The sequence below is a fragment of the Fukomys damarensis genome, unplaced genomic scaffold (assembly GCF_012274545.1).
Source record: "Fukomys damarensis isolate Sample0158 unplaced genomic scaffold, DMR_v1.0_HiC HiC_scaffold_20, whole genome shotgun sequence".
Classification (NCBI taxonomy): Eukaryota; Metazoa; Chordata; class Mammalia; order Rodentia; family Bathyergidae; genus Fukomys; species Fukomys damarensis.
The window spans coordinates 21,501,949-21,512,944 of record NW_022900932.1 but is presented as its reverse complement, the minus strand read 5'-3'; positions in this window follow the sequence as shown (position 1 = coordinate 21,512,944).

Below are 10,996 nucleotides of genomic sequence, written 5' to 3'. Positions count from 1 at the left end.
AAAAAAAAAAAAAAAAAAAAAGAGTAATTCTTCATTTGGCAAGGTATTAACTTATAATCCTTGACCAGAAACTGCTCACTGTTATTTTTCATTTCTCTTTTTACTGAAGCTTCAGAGTCACTAAGTATACTCTTAAATTTTATTTTTTGTTTTTATGCTGGTATTGAACCCAAGGCCTTGTGCATGGCAAGCAAGTGCTCTGCCATTGAGTTGTATCTCCAACACAATTTTATTTTTAAATCTATCTGTTCCTCTAGTTTATGTTTTGTTTTTTTGAGATAGGATCCCGCAACACAGGTCAGGCTGCCTTGAACTCACTATGTGGCCCAGGCTGTTTTTGAACTGGTGACCCTCCTGTCTCAGCTTCACAAGTGCTGGCATTACAGAAATCCATCACATTTAGTGTACCCTGATATTCCTTAAAAATTTGGTGCTTTCCAGGGACTGGGGATTCAGCTTAGTGGCACTGCAACTGCCTTGCAAATGCAAGGTCCTGAGTTCAATCCCCAGTACTGCAAAAAAAAAGAAAAAGTTTTTGGTTGCTTTCCTATTACTCTCTCCTGGGGCCAGATCTACACAAATAAATAGACATGGTTCATTTTAAGAATTGCAGTGATCTTTGGATTTGCAGTGATCTTACCTTTTAAAATTATGCCTCATAAGTTCTTTTGGACACAATACTAAGGAAGGTACAAGCAAGAGTTTTGTTTTTGTTTTTGAGCTAGAATGTCACCATGTAGCCCAGACTGGCCTTGAACTCAAGGCAGCCCTCCTGCCTCAGCCTCTCAAGTGCTGGGATTACAGGTGTGTGTCACCATACTCAGCCAGGTGGAAGAGCTTTTATTTAGTCCTTTTGGGTTGAAGAGAATTGAATTTGTAGAATTGGTAGTAGTTACAAGACCATGTATAAAGTATTAATATCAAGTGGTCTCTGTGTACAAATCTGAACATTATTTAATTTTCATTTATTGGTATTCAAGTGTTTTGCAAAAAATAAAAGTATAGGAGGTTAAATATTCTAAAAGACTTCTGTATTGTGTGGCTTTGCTATTTCTGTATGATGCATCTTACTAATTATAAATTTGCTGGCAAGTAACTAAATTAGTAATGAGTCCTATCTATATAGAGAGTAGATTATATTTCTTCGCCTATTTTCCTTGTCTCAAACACATGTTGTGGATGGCATCTATTTTCATGTAAATTTTCCTGGGATTCTCTGGTTATTGGCAATAGTAGAAAGTCTTGTATAATCTGGATGAGAAAAGATTTTTAAAAAATGAACCAAAAGTAATGGAAGAGTTCCTAGGGCAATGAGCAATCAGCAGCTCCTAGATGACTGTAAAAGGAAGCTCAGGAGCAGGAAGTAAGGAGAAATGAGCTCCATCAGCTACTGAACTGAAGGTTCACTCTGCCAACTCAAAAGCAAGAAATACTGTTCCTATTTCTTCTCTGCACTCCATGCTTATTTATATCTGAAAATGGCTGCTGAAAGTGAAGAACTATTTTCAACACAAATGTGATAGTAATATATAGTCCCTGTTTTTGTTTGTTTTTGTTTTTGTTTTTTTGTTTTTTTGTTTTTAAGGTACCAGGTATCGAACTCAGTGCCTTGCACTTGCAAGGCAAGCAGGGCGCCACTGAGCTAAATCCCCGGCCCCAGACCCTGTAGTTCTTAATGTTTGAGGTTACCAGCCTGCTTTCCTCTGCAACTTTTTCTTCCTGAGCAGAGCACATCATTCCCATCTGGCCACTGGGAAAGTGTAGGTAGCAGGTGGAGTTGGGCAGTGAGTTAACCAGTCTGAGAGTGGACGCACAGTGGCTATAGATTGCTATGCGCATTTCTGGACCATGAACCCGATGAAGACAGTATTACAGAGAGAGATTCTGTCACACTGATCTGAGAATAATCTAAAATCTTATTTAGAAACTGTGCTTCTGAAGTATTTTGTTTCTTTTATTTATTTAACTTGCTCTTTTCTCATGAGAATGAAGGAAGGACTCCCTGAATTTTAAGGACTTCTGCGTTAGGACTTAGATTTGTGATATTTTATCTTTTTCTCTCTCTTTTTTTTTTTTTTTTCAGGTTCTGGGAGTCAAACTCAGGGCCTTGTGTTTGCCAGGCAGGCTGCTGAGCTAAATCCCTGCCCCCCTCCCATTTAAAATAAAGTCAATCCCTTTAAAAACAGGAGGAATTCCCTAAGCAAGTTTTTCATGTTTCGTTTTTATTTTTAAATTTTGTATTCATTTTTAAATTTTTATTACATGTTTGCAGTTCTTAATGATTACATTCATCCTAGGGAGTTGATATATGTATATAACACATCTTAAGTCTTTACTCTTTCCTTCCCCTCCTAATAACTTTTAATACTATTTTAACAAAAGGCTTGGTTTAGCACCTCACAATCAAAGTTTAACATGTTTGTTGAAACTTACTGAAATAACGGATATTTTTGAAGGAAATGGTGCTAGGTAATCAGTTTTATTTCCCAGCCCCTCCCAATATAAATGAAAAATTATTGGTGTCACCAAAAGGTAGTACTGTTTTGAATTTGAATGTTTGAATTACTGTTTTACTTATTTGAATTTGTCTTGTGTTTTTCTTCTGCTTGATTTTCAGCCACATAAAATCTTTGGGTCAAAGGTTAAATATAACTTTGCCCACAGAGTTAAGAAAAATAATGAGATGTATTTGTAAAGTTTATAGTAGCCTCTTTATATATAGGTTTTCTAGTAATGTGTAAATTTAAAGAGGTAGGATATTTTGACTATCCCACCATTCTCTTCTGGGTCACACAAATAAAAGAACAAAATAAAACTTGGCCAAATTTATATACTATAATCTGGAGCTGAGGATGTAGCTTAGTGGTGCTGTGCCTGCCTGGCAAGCTCAAAGTCCTGAGTTTGATCCCTGGTTCCAGAAAGAAAAAAAAAGCTCTAATCCACTTTTGATGATTTTGGTGAGGTCAGTAACTTCCTATCATCATCAATGCCTATTTGTGCTATAATTAAAAGATTAATGGCAGAAGACTTTACAAAAACAGCTCTTTTAAAAGAAGATTATTTTTATTGCAATGTATGCTCATATTTTTCTTTAGCCTTTATGAGATAACATTGTGATAGGTGCTTAAAGAGAAATATTTTTCCAGAAAGGGTTTTATAGTAAAAACTAAGGGCAGCTTTTGCATTGTGATGTATGTGTGGATGGTCATATTTGGGTTAGTAAGAAGTCATGAAGTGTTCCCTAAACAGAAATTCGTAAACAGAAATTGGCAGAGGAATAAATACAAACTACTAGTTTGTTCATGGTCTCTCCTGCTACACGGTTACCTATAAATAAATTCACACAGATGTCATTAGTTTGATTTAAAGGAGAAGCCAGAATGCTTGTCACTGGCAGGGGTAAAATATTCACCAATTTTCTACCATGGTGAAATAGAGTAGAAGTGAATTCCCAATAGAAATATATCAATTTTATAAGTTAATATCCCTTGTCTCTACCTGAGGGTTTTTTTTTGGGGGGTGGATATATTTACTATTTATGTTTTCCTTTTTTTTTTTTTTTTTTTTTTTGCTTTGGGGGATTTTTTTTAAAAACCTATTGCTGTCCTACTGTATTAAATAGCCCATATACTGAAATGTTTGCTAGAAAACGCTTTTAAAACTCCACAAAATATATTTTAGTTTTTAAAATATGAGGGAAACAGTTAAAGAAAAAGCACTTCACCATGTACAAGGGAAAGATAATTGTACAATGATGATGATCTTAATACATGATTAACATTTTGCCCTCTGTGGACAAGGGAACACTTACTAGCAGTACTTGAAGACTTACGAGTTGGAATTGCATGTTACTTGAAAGATCTAATTAAGCTAAATTTTGGTGCACAGCAGTTGTACATGATTTCATGTTTATGTAGCAGAACGCATTGAAATGTACTAGTATTGAAACATACATGTAAAGATAGTTGTGGAAATTGTCTATTTTATTTTCCTTGTGTGTTATTTAGAGCATAAATTTTTAATTGTTCTAACTGAATAAGGCTAAATGAATACTGTAACTGAAAATATATTTTAAATCTTTGTCATGAGTTTTTAAAAAAAAAAAAACTATTGCAAATTGTATCATTCCTGATTACACAGAACCTTTGTGGGTGGTTTTAAATAAATTTTATACTTCTATTTTGCACCTGGTAGTTAATTTTTCTTTCCTCTTCGAAACCATATTTTAAGATTTTAATGTTCAATAAAAGATTCTAACTACACAAGACTCTGAAGATTTAACATTTGGAGATAACCAAATCTATAGGTCATGTTAAGCATAGGTCAGGATCTGTAGGTCTTGATGCAACACACACTTCACATACTTCAGGCTTGGGTTCAATTCTTAATACCTCCATAAATAAACAAAATAATATGGCCAGGGATTTAACTTGGTGGTGCCACCACCTGCTTTGCAAGCACAAGGTTGCGAGTTTCATTCCTGGTACCAAAAAATAAATAAAAATAGAAATTCAGTTTTTGGTTGCACCGGCCACACTGAAGTGTGCAAGAGCTACAGCTGGTCAAGTGTCTAGCACACTAGATAGCTCATGTTACAGTGTAGTCTGTTGACTTCCTGCATGATTGCTCCTTTCAGTGACTGATTTCAGTTTATAGTGATTTCCCTTTTCAAAGTATTATGAAAATAAACTGGGCATAGTGGTGCACACCTGTAATCCCAGCACCCAGGAGGTAGAAGCAGGAGCATCACAGCAATGTTGAGGCCAGCCTCGGCTACACAGAGTTCAAAGCCAGCTTGAACTGCATAGCGAGACTGTATTTTAAAAAAGAAAGAAAGAAAAATAGAATGGCTGGCATATTTCATTTACCATAGTGCTGGAGATTACCTGGGTTAATACTCCTTATGTTCTACAACAGGTAGCTTTAAAGAATAATGTAACAGGCCTGGTATTTAGCTCAGTGGTTCCACCGCCTGGCTGGCAAGTGTTAAGGTCCTGAGATCAATCCTGGTACCAAAAATTTTAAAAGAATAATGTAATTCAAGCAAGTTTCCCAGCTCTGTAGTAGTGAGGTTGTTGATCATGAATTGATTTATCTGAGCAGAATTTATTTTCATTTTGGGGGAGGTAATGGGGTTTGAATCCAAGACTTTTGCATTAAGCTACAACCCTGTCTCATTTTATTATTATTTTTTTTTTATTTTGAGGCAAGGTTTTCCTAAGTTGCCCAGGCTGGGTTCAAACTTGCAGTCCCCCTCCCTCAGTCTCCCAGAGTGCTGGGATTACATATATGTGCCACCACAATTGGCTTACTGCCTTTTCTAAACTTTAATTTGAGATCTCACTAAAATGCCCAGACTAGCCGAAAACTAGGCAGGTGTGGTGGTTACAGTCTTATAATCCTAGCTACCCTGCAAGGCCAAGGCAGGAAGATCACAAATTCCAGGCCAGCCTGGCAATTTAGGAAGACCCTATCTCAGAAAGGGCTGGGGAATAGCCATACATGGTGGCGCACGTTTTATAATCCCAGCACTAGGCAGATTGACGCAGGAGCATCACCGGCAAGTTTGAGGCCACCATGGGCTACATAGTTCAATGCCACCTGAACTACATAGGGAGACCCTGTCAAAAAAAAAAAAAAAAAAAAAAAAAGTTGGGGCTGTGAGTGTACTTCAGTAGTAGAAAGTCCAGGGATCTGATCTTTAGTAAGGAAGATGAGGAAAGAACAGCTATCACAAAGCCACAGTTGCCGTTGTTAGTTGGGTCTGTAACACTTTTTCTAACTAATTCCATGTTTTTAGGGCCGGGCATTTAGCTCAGTGGTTCTGGCACCTGCCTCACAAGTGCAATGACCTGAGTTCAATCCCCGGTACCAAAAATAATAATAATAATAAAAATAAATAATTCCATGTTTTTAGACCATTGCATCCCATTCATTCATTCTCTACTCTTTCCCTCGGAGAAGTAGAGAACAAAGATCAGACCTTTTATCCTCTATAGTTTACAAACTGACCTCCCCTTGCAGCCATCTCCTGCTTCACCTCTCTCACAAAAGTCTCGTTTGTCCATGTGCGCTCTGGCTTCTTCTCTATCTTCCCCTCTCAGGAATTTCACTTTTTTTTGTACTGGGAATTGAACTGAGGGCCTTGCTCTTACAAGGCAGATGGCAGCACCACTGAGCTAAATCCCTGGCCCTCACTTTTTTTTTTTTTTTTTTTTTTGTGGTACCAGGGATAGAACTCAGGATCTTGCACTTGTGATGCAGCTGTGGTGCCACTGAGGTGTAGTGCTAAATCTTTGGCCCTAGGAATTTCATTTTTGCAATTGTTTCTCCCTCTGATGTGAGTTTAATCCCTCTCTTGGTACTGGATCCTCCCTAGCAGTATCTAAGTATACTCCAGTGCTTGCCTAGCATGCTGAGGCCCTGGGTTAGCCGCTAACACCATAAAAGTTTGTAAATAAGTAACTGTCTCTAGCATTATGCAACAAGCCGGCTCTGGTAGTAAACATCTGCAGTCGTAATACTCTGCGAGGATGAGGCTGGAGTAACTCAAGTTAAAGGCCAGCCTGGAACATAACAAGACCCATGAAAATTGTACATATTTGGGGCAGGGATTAGCTCACTGGTTCCGCCGCCTGCTTTGTAAGCACAAGTGACCCAAGTTCGATCCCCAGTACAAAAAAAAAAAAAATTATAAATATTTATTTTATAAAACATTTTTTGGGGGGTGTTGGTTGAGACAAGGTCTCACTGTAGTTCAAAACAATCTTCAACTCACTATGTATTCCAGGTTGACCTTGAACTCACAGCAGTCCTCCTCCCTCAGGCTCCTGCATTCTGGGATTACAGGCGTGTGTCACCACTGCCTATAAAACTATTTTTGAGTGGATTTCAAATCTTTACATGGAAAGTCACCAGTCACCTTCCTCCTAATCCAGGTTAAATCCTACTTATTGGTTGTTGATTGATTGGCTTTTTAAGACAGTCTCAAGGCAAGAAGGATCTGCAAGTTCAAAGCCATCCTGGGTAACATACTGAGTTCAAGGCCAGCCTGAACTACATAGAGAGACCCTGACTTAAAAAACAAACAAAAACAGGCCAGGGATTTAGCTCAGTGGTACTGTCACCTACCTCGCAAGCTCAAGGCCCTGAGTTCGATCCCAATATCCAAAAAAAAAAAAAAAAAAAAAAAAAAAAAAAAAAAGTGCAACACCAAAAAAAAAAAAAAAAAAAAAAAAAAAAAAAAAAGTGAAATTCCTGAGAAGGCAAGATAGAAAAGAAGCCAGAGCACACAAGGATCCCCAGTACTAAAAAATAAAAATAAAAAATAATAGAAAAAAAGAAAACAAAAAATGTCCAAGGGCTGAGGATATGGCTCAGGAGCAGAGCACCTGCTAGTTATGTGCAAGGTCCCAGGTTCCATCCCAGGGCCACAAACAAAAATCAAAGTATGACCCAGACACTAGATCCCTGTCTCACACATCACCTAGAATGCAGAAGCTCTTGTTAGTGTGCACTTGGTGCTCCTGGAGAAGCATATGAACCAGAGTAACTAAGAACTAGTCAGTGATTTCCTGTAATACACACACACAAAAGTCCCTTCCTGCAGCCGGGGTAGAGCTCAGACATAGAGAGTTTCCTGGCATGCATGGGGCCCTGGATCAGTCCTTAGCATTTCAAGAGAAAGTGGGGTCTGATGGGTCACAGAACCCTGTGTGCATAATCCAATTGTGTTCTAAAGAATGGTGGCAATGATACATTTTAATATTGAATATATTTTACAACAAATACTGGTGGTTCAAGCCTGTGATCTCAAGCTCTTAGGAGGCTGAGGCAAGAGGACCATGAGTTCAAGTTCAACCTGTGTCATGTATGCAGTATGACGCCAGCCTAAACTACATAGTGGGATTCTGCCTCAAAAGAAAAATAAAAGTGTGGTGTGGGGGGTAGCAAAAGGCTTGAATGGACATTTTTAAAAATTATGTACAAAGGATCAATAAACACATGAAATTCTGCTCAATGGCTTTTGTTATTTACACTGTGAAACTACACATCTTTTCTATTTTATTTATTTGTGCTGTATTTGGGACTGAACCTAGGATCTTTGACCTGAGCTACATTGCCAGCCATTTTATTTTTTTAAATTTTGAGGCACTGTTTGTCTAAATTGCTAAATTACCCAGGCTGTGCTTGAACTTGTGATCTTCCTGTCCCAGCCTCAAATAATGGTAGGATTATAAGCATGTACTACACACCATGTGGAAGCTGTCAATCAAAACCAGCAAGATGCTGGGGATTTAGCTCGGTGGTGCTGCGCCTACTTGGCAAGCTCAAAGTCCTGAATTCAATTCCCAGTACCAAAAAAAAACAGAATCAACCAACATGATATTTCACTTGACACTCATGAAGATGGCTGTTTATCAGAGAGATAGAGGGATACAGAGATATTAAATGACAATTGTTGGAAAGAATGTGGTACATTTCCTCTGGGTATGTAAAATGGTGTACAAAAAGTTTGGCAGTTATTCAAAATGTTAAATATAGAAATGCCGAATTATCATATAATACAGAATTCCATTCCATGTACAGTATATACCCAGGAGGATTAAAAACAGTTCTAACAAAAAATTGCATGTGAATATTCTGCAGAGGAGGAAAATTGTTTTTTCCTCAGATTATGCTTTCTTTTTTCTCTTACCCTTTAATTAATTAATTTTTGAGGGGCCAGGGGCCAAGGATTGAGCACAGGGCCTGCATGGCAACTTCTACCATGAAGCCACACCGCCAGCTCTTTTTTGTTTGTTTGTTTTGAGACAAGGTCTTGCTACTATTGCTCAGGCTTGCCTCCAACTCCAGGGCTCAAACAATCCACCTGTCTCAGCCTCCTGAGAAGCAGGGATACACATACATAGCACCATATCTAGGAGATTGTATTTTTGTTTTTGTTTTGAATTTTGTTTGTTGGTACTGGTGATTGAATTTGGGCCCTTGGGCTTGTAAGGCAGGCGGTAGAATCATTGAGCCAAATCCCCAGCCCTGGTTTTGATTTTTGAGATAGGGTCTATCTATGTAGCAGCTGGCGTCATATTCACAGTGATCCTCCTGCCCAAACCTACCAAGCACTGGAATTATAGATGTGCACCACTACACCTGGCTTTAATCCAGGACCCTTCCACCAAGCTACATCCCTAGCCTTTTATTTTTTAAATTTTAAGACAGAGGCCTGGGGGTTTAGCTCAGTGGCACAGTGCCTGCTTGGCAAGTGAGAAGTCCCAAGTGTGATTCCCAGTACAAAAACAAAGAAAGAAAAAATTAAGACAGAATCTCACTAACCTGCCCAAGTTGTCCTTTTTTTGGCGGGGGTGGGGGTGAGACTGGGTCTCACTATGTAGTTGAGACTGACCTGTAACTCACTATGTAGCCCAGGCTGGTTTTGAACTCATAGCGATCCTCCTGCCTCAGCCTCCCGAGTGCTGGGATTACAGGTGTGCGCCACCACACCTGGTGAGGTTGTCCTTGAATGTGTGATCTTCCTGCCTCAGTTTACCAGAGTGCTGGGATTACATGCATGTATCACTACGTTTGGCTCACAACAGTATACTTCACTAAATTGCAATAAACTATAGATAGTTTAATAGGAAGATTTTCCTTAAATCTGGAAAAACTGTCCAATGGAGTAGCACACACCTATATTCCCAGCACTCCTAGAATTCAGAAGGCTAAGGCGGGAGGAAGGTGACTAGGATTTGGAGGCCAGCCTGGGCTACATAGGGAGAAACATGTCTCAAAAACAAACAAATCTGGAAACACAAAATATTAAAGAAACAGTAACCACATGTGCTTTTACATGCTTTTATCCCAGCTACTTTGAAGGTTTAGGTGGGAAGATCCAAACCAGTATGCACAATTTCCAAGATTGTCTCAAAAAAAAAAAAAAAAGTGAGGGTTCCAGTTCCAATCCTTAGTAGAAAGAGTGAGAGGGGAAAAAAGTAATGTTGGCCATAAAACTTAATAACTAATGCTTATGGTGGTACCTTGCAAATAATGTGCTAAATCAAAGAATCCAAACACACACATGTATTGTACAATTGTATTTAACATGAAAGATCTAGGAAAGAAGCCAAGCATGGTGCATGCCTGAAACCCGAGCATCTAGGAAGCCGAACAAGGAAGATTAGGTTTGTTCGAACTACTGCAGGTAGCAATGAGGCTGGAGATTAGGGTGTCGAAAAACAGCTGCACAAGTGGGCATGACCTGTCAGTCGTGGCCAAGACACATGCTCAGAACAGTTTCCCACTCCTGCACCTAGAGATACAAAATGCTGCCTTAGAGGATCAAACTGGGGGGCCGGGGATTTGGCTCAGTGGTTCTGCCACCTTCCTGTCAAGCGCAAGAGCGTTCCTTGGTACCAAAAAAAATCAAAACCAAAAAAAAAAGAAAGAAAGAAAAAAGATAGAGCTGGGTTCTGATAGGACAGCCTACATCTATGATCTACCACAGAGTGGGGTATAAAATACAAGATGTACTGGCCCTCTACCCACTGCCTTTTCTCTTTCAAATGGCCTGCTCTGCATGCATGGTGGATTTTCTTTTCCCATCTTCCACTCTGTAGAGTCCTTCCTTTCTTCTATTTTCACGATCAGTAAATGTTAAACCTCTATGTTCTTTGTTTTGTCCGATTCTTTGAACAAAACAGGAGCCTGGAAGGGACCCCACAATTTGGTGAGACCTGTCAACAAATAAGGTGTATGGCAACAAAAATTATTAGTCATTCTCAATGGTTAGGTTACTGGGGATTGGAGGGTGACTGCTTAAAAGGTTTAGGTTTCTACTGTAAGTGACGAAAATGTTCTGATACTGGTGGTGCTGATGGTGGCACAACCTTATACTTACACACAACTGTGTATGCTAAAATTTTTCAGCCCCTGCCGGGTGTGGTGGCACACACCTGTACTCCCAGCACTCAGGAGGCTGAGGAAGGAAGATTGCTTGAGA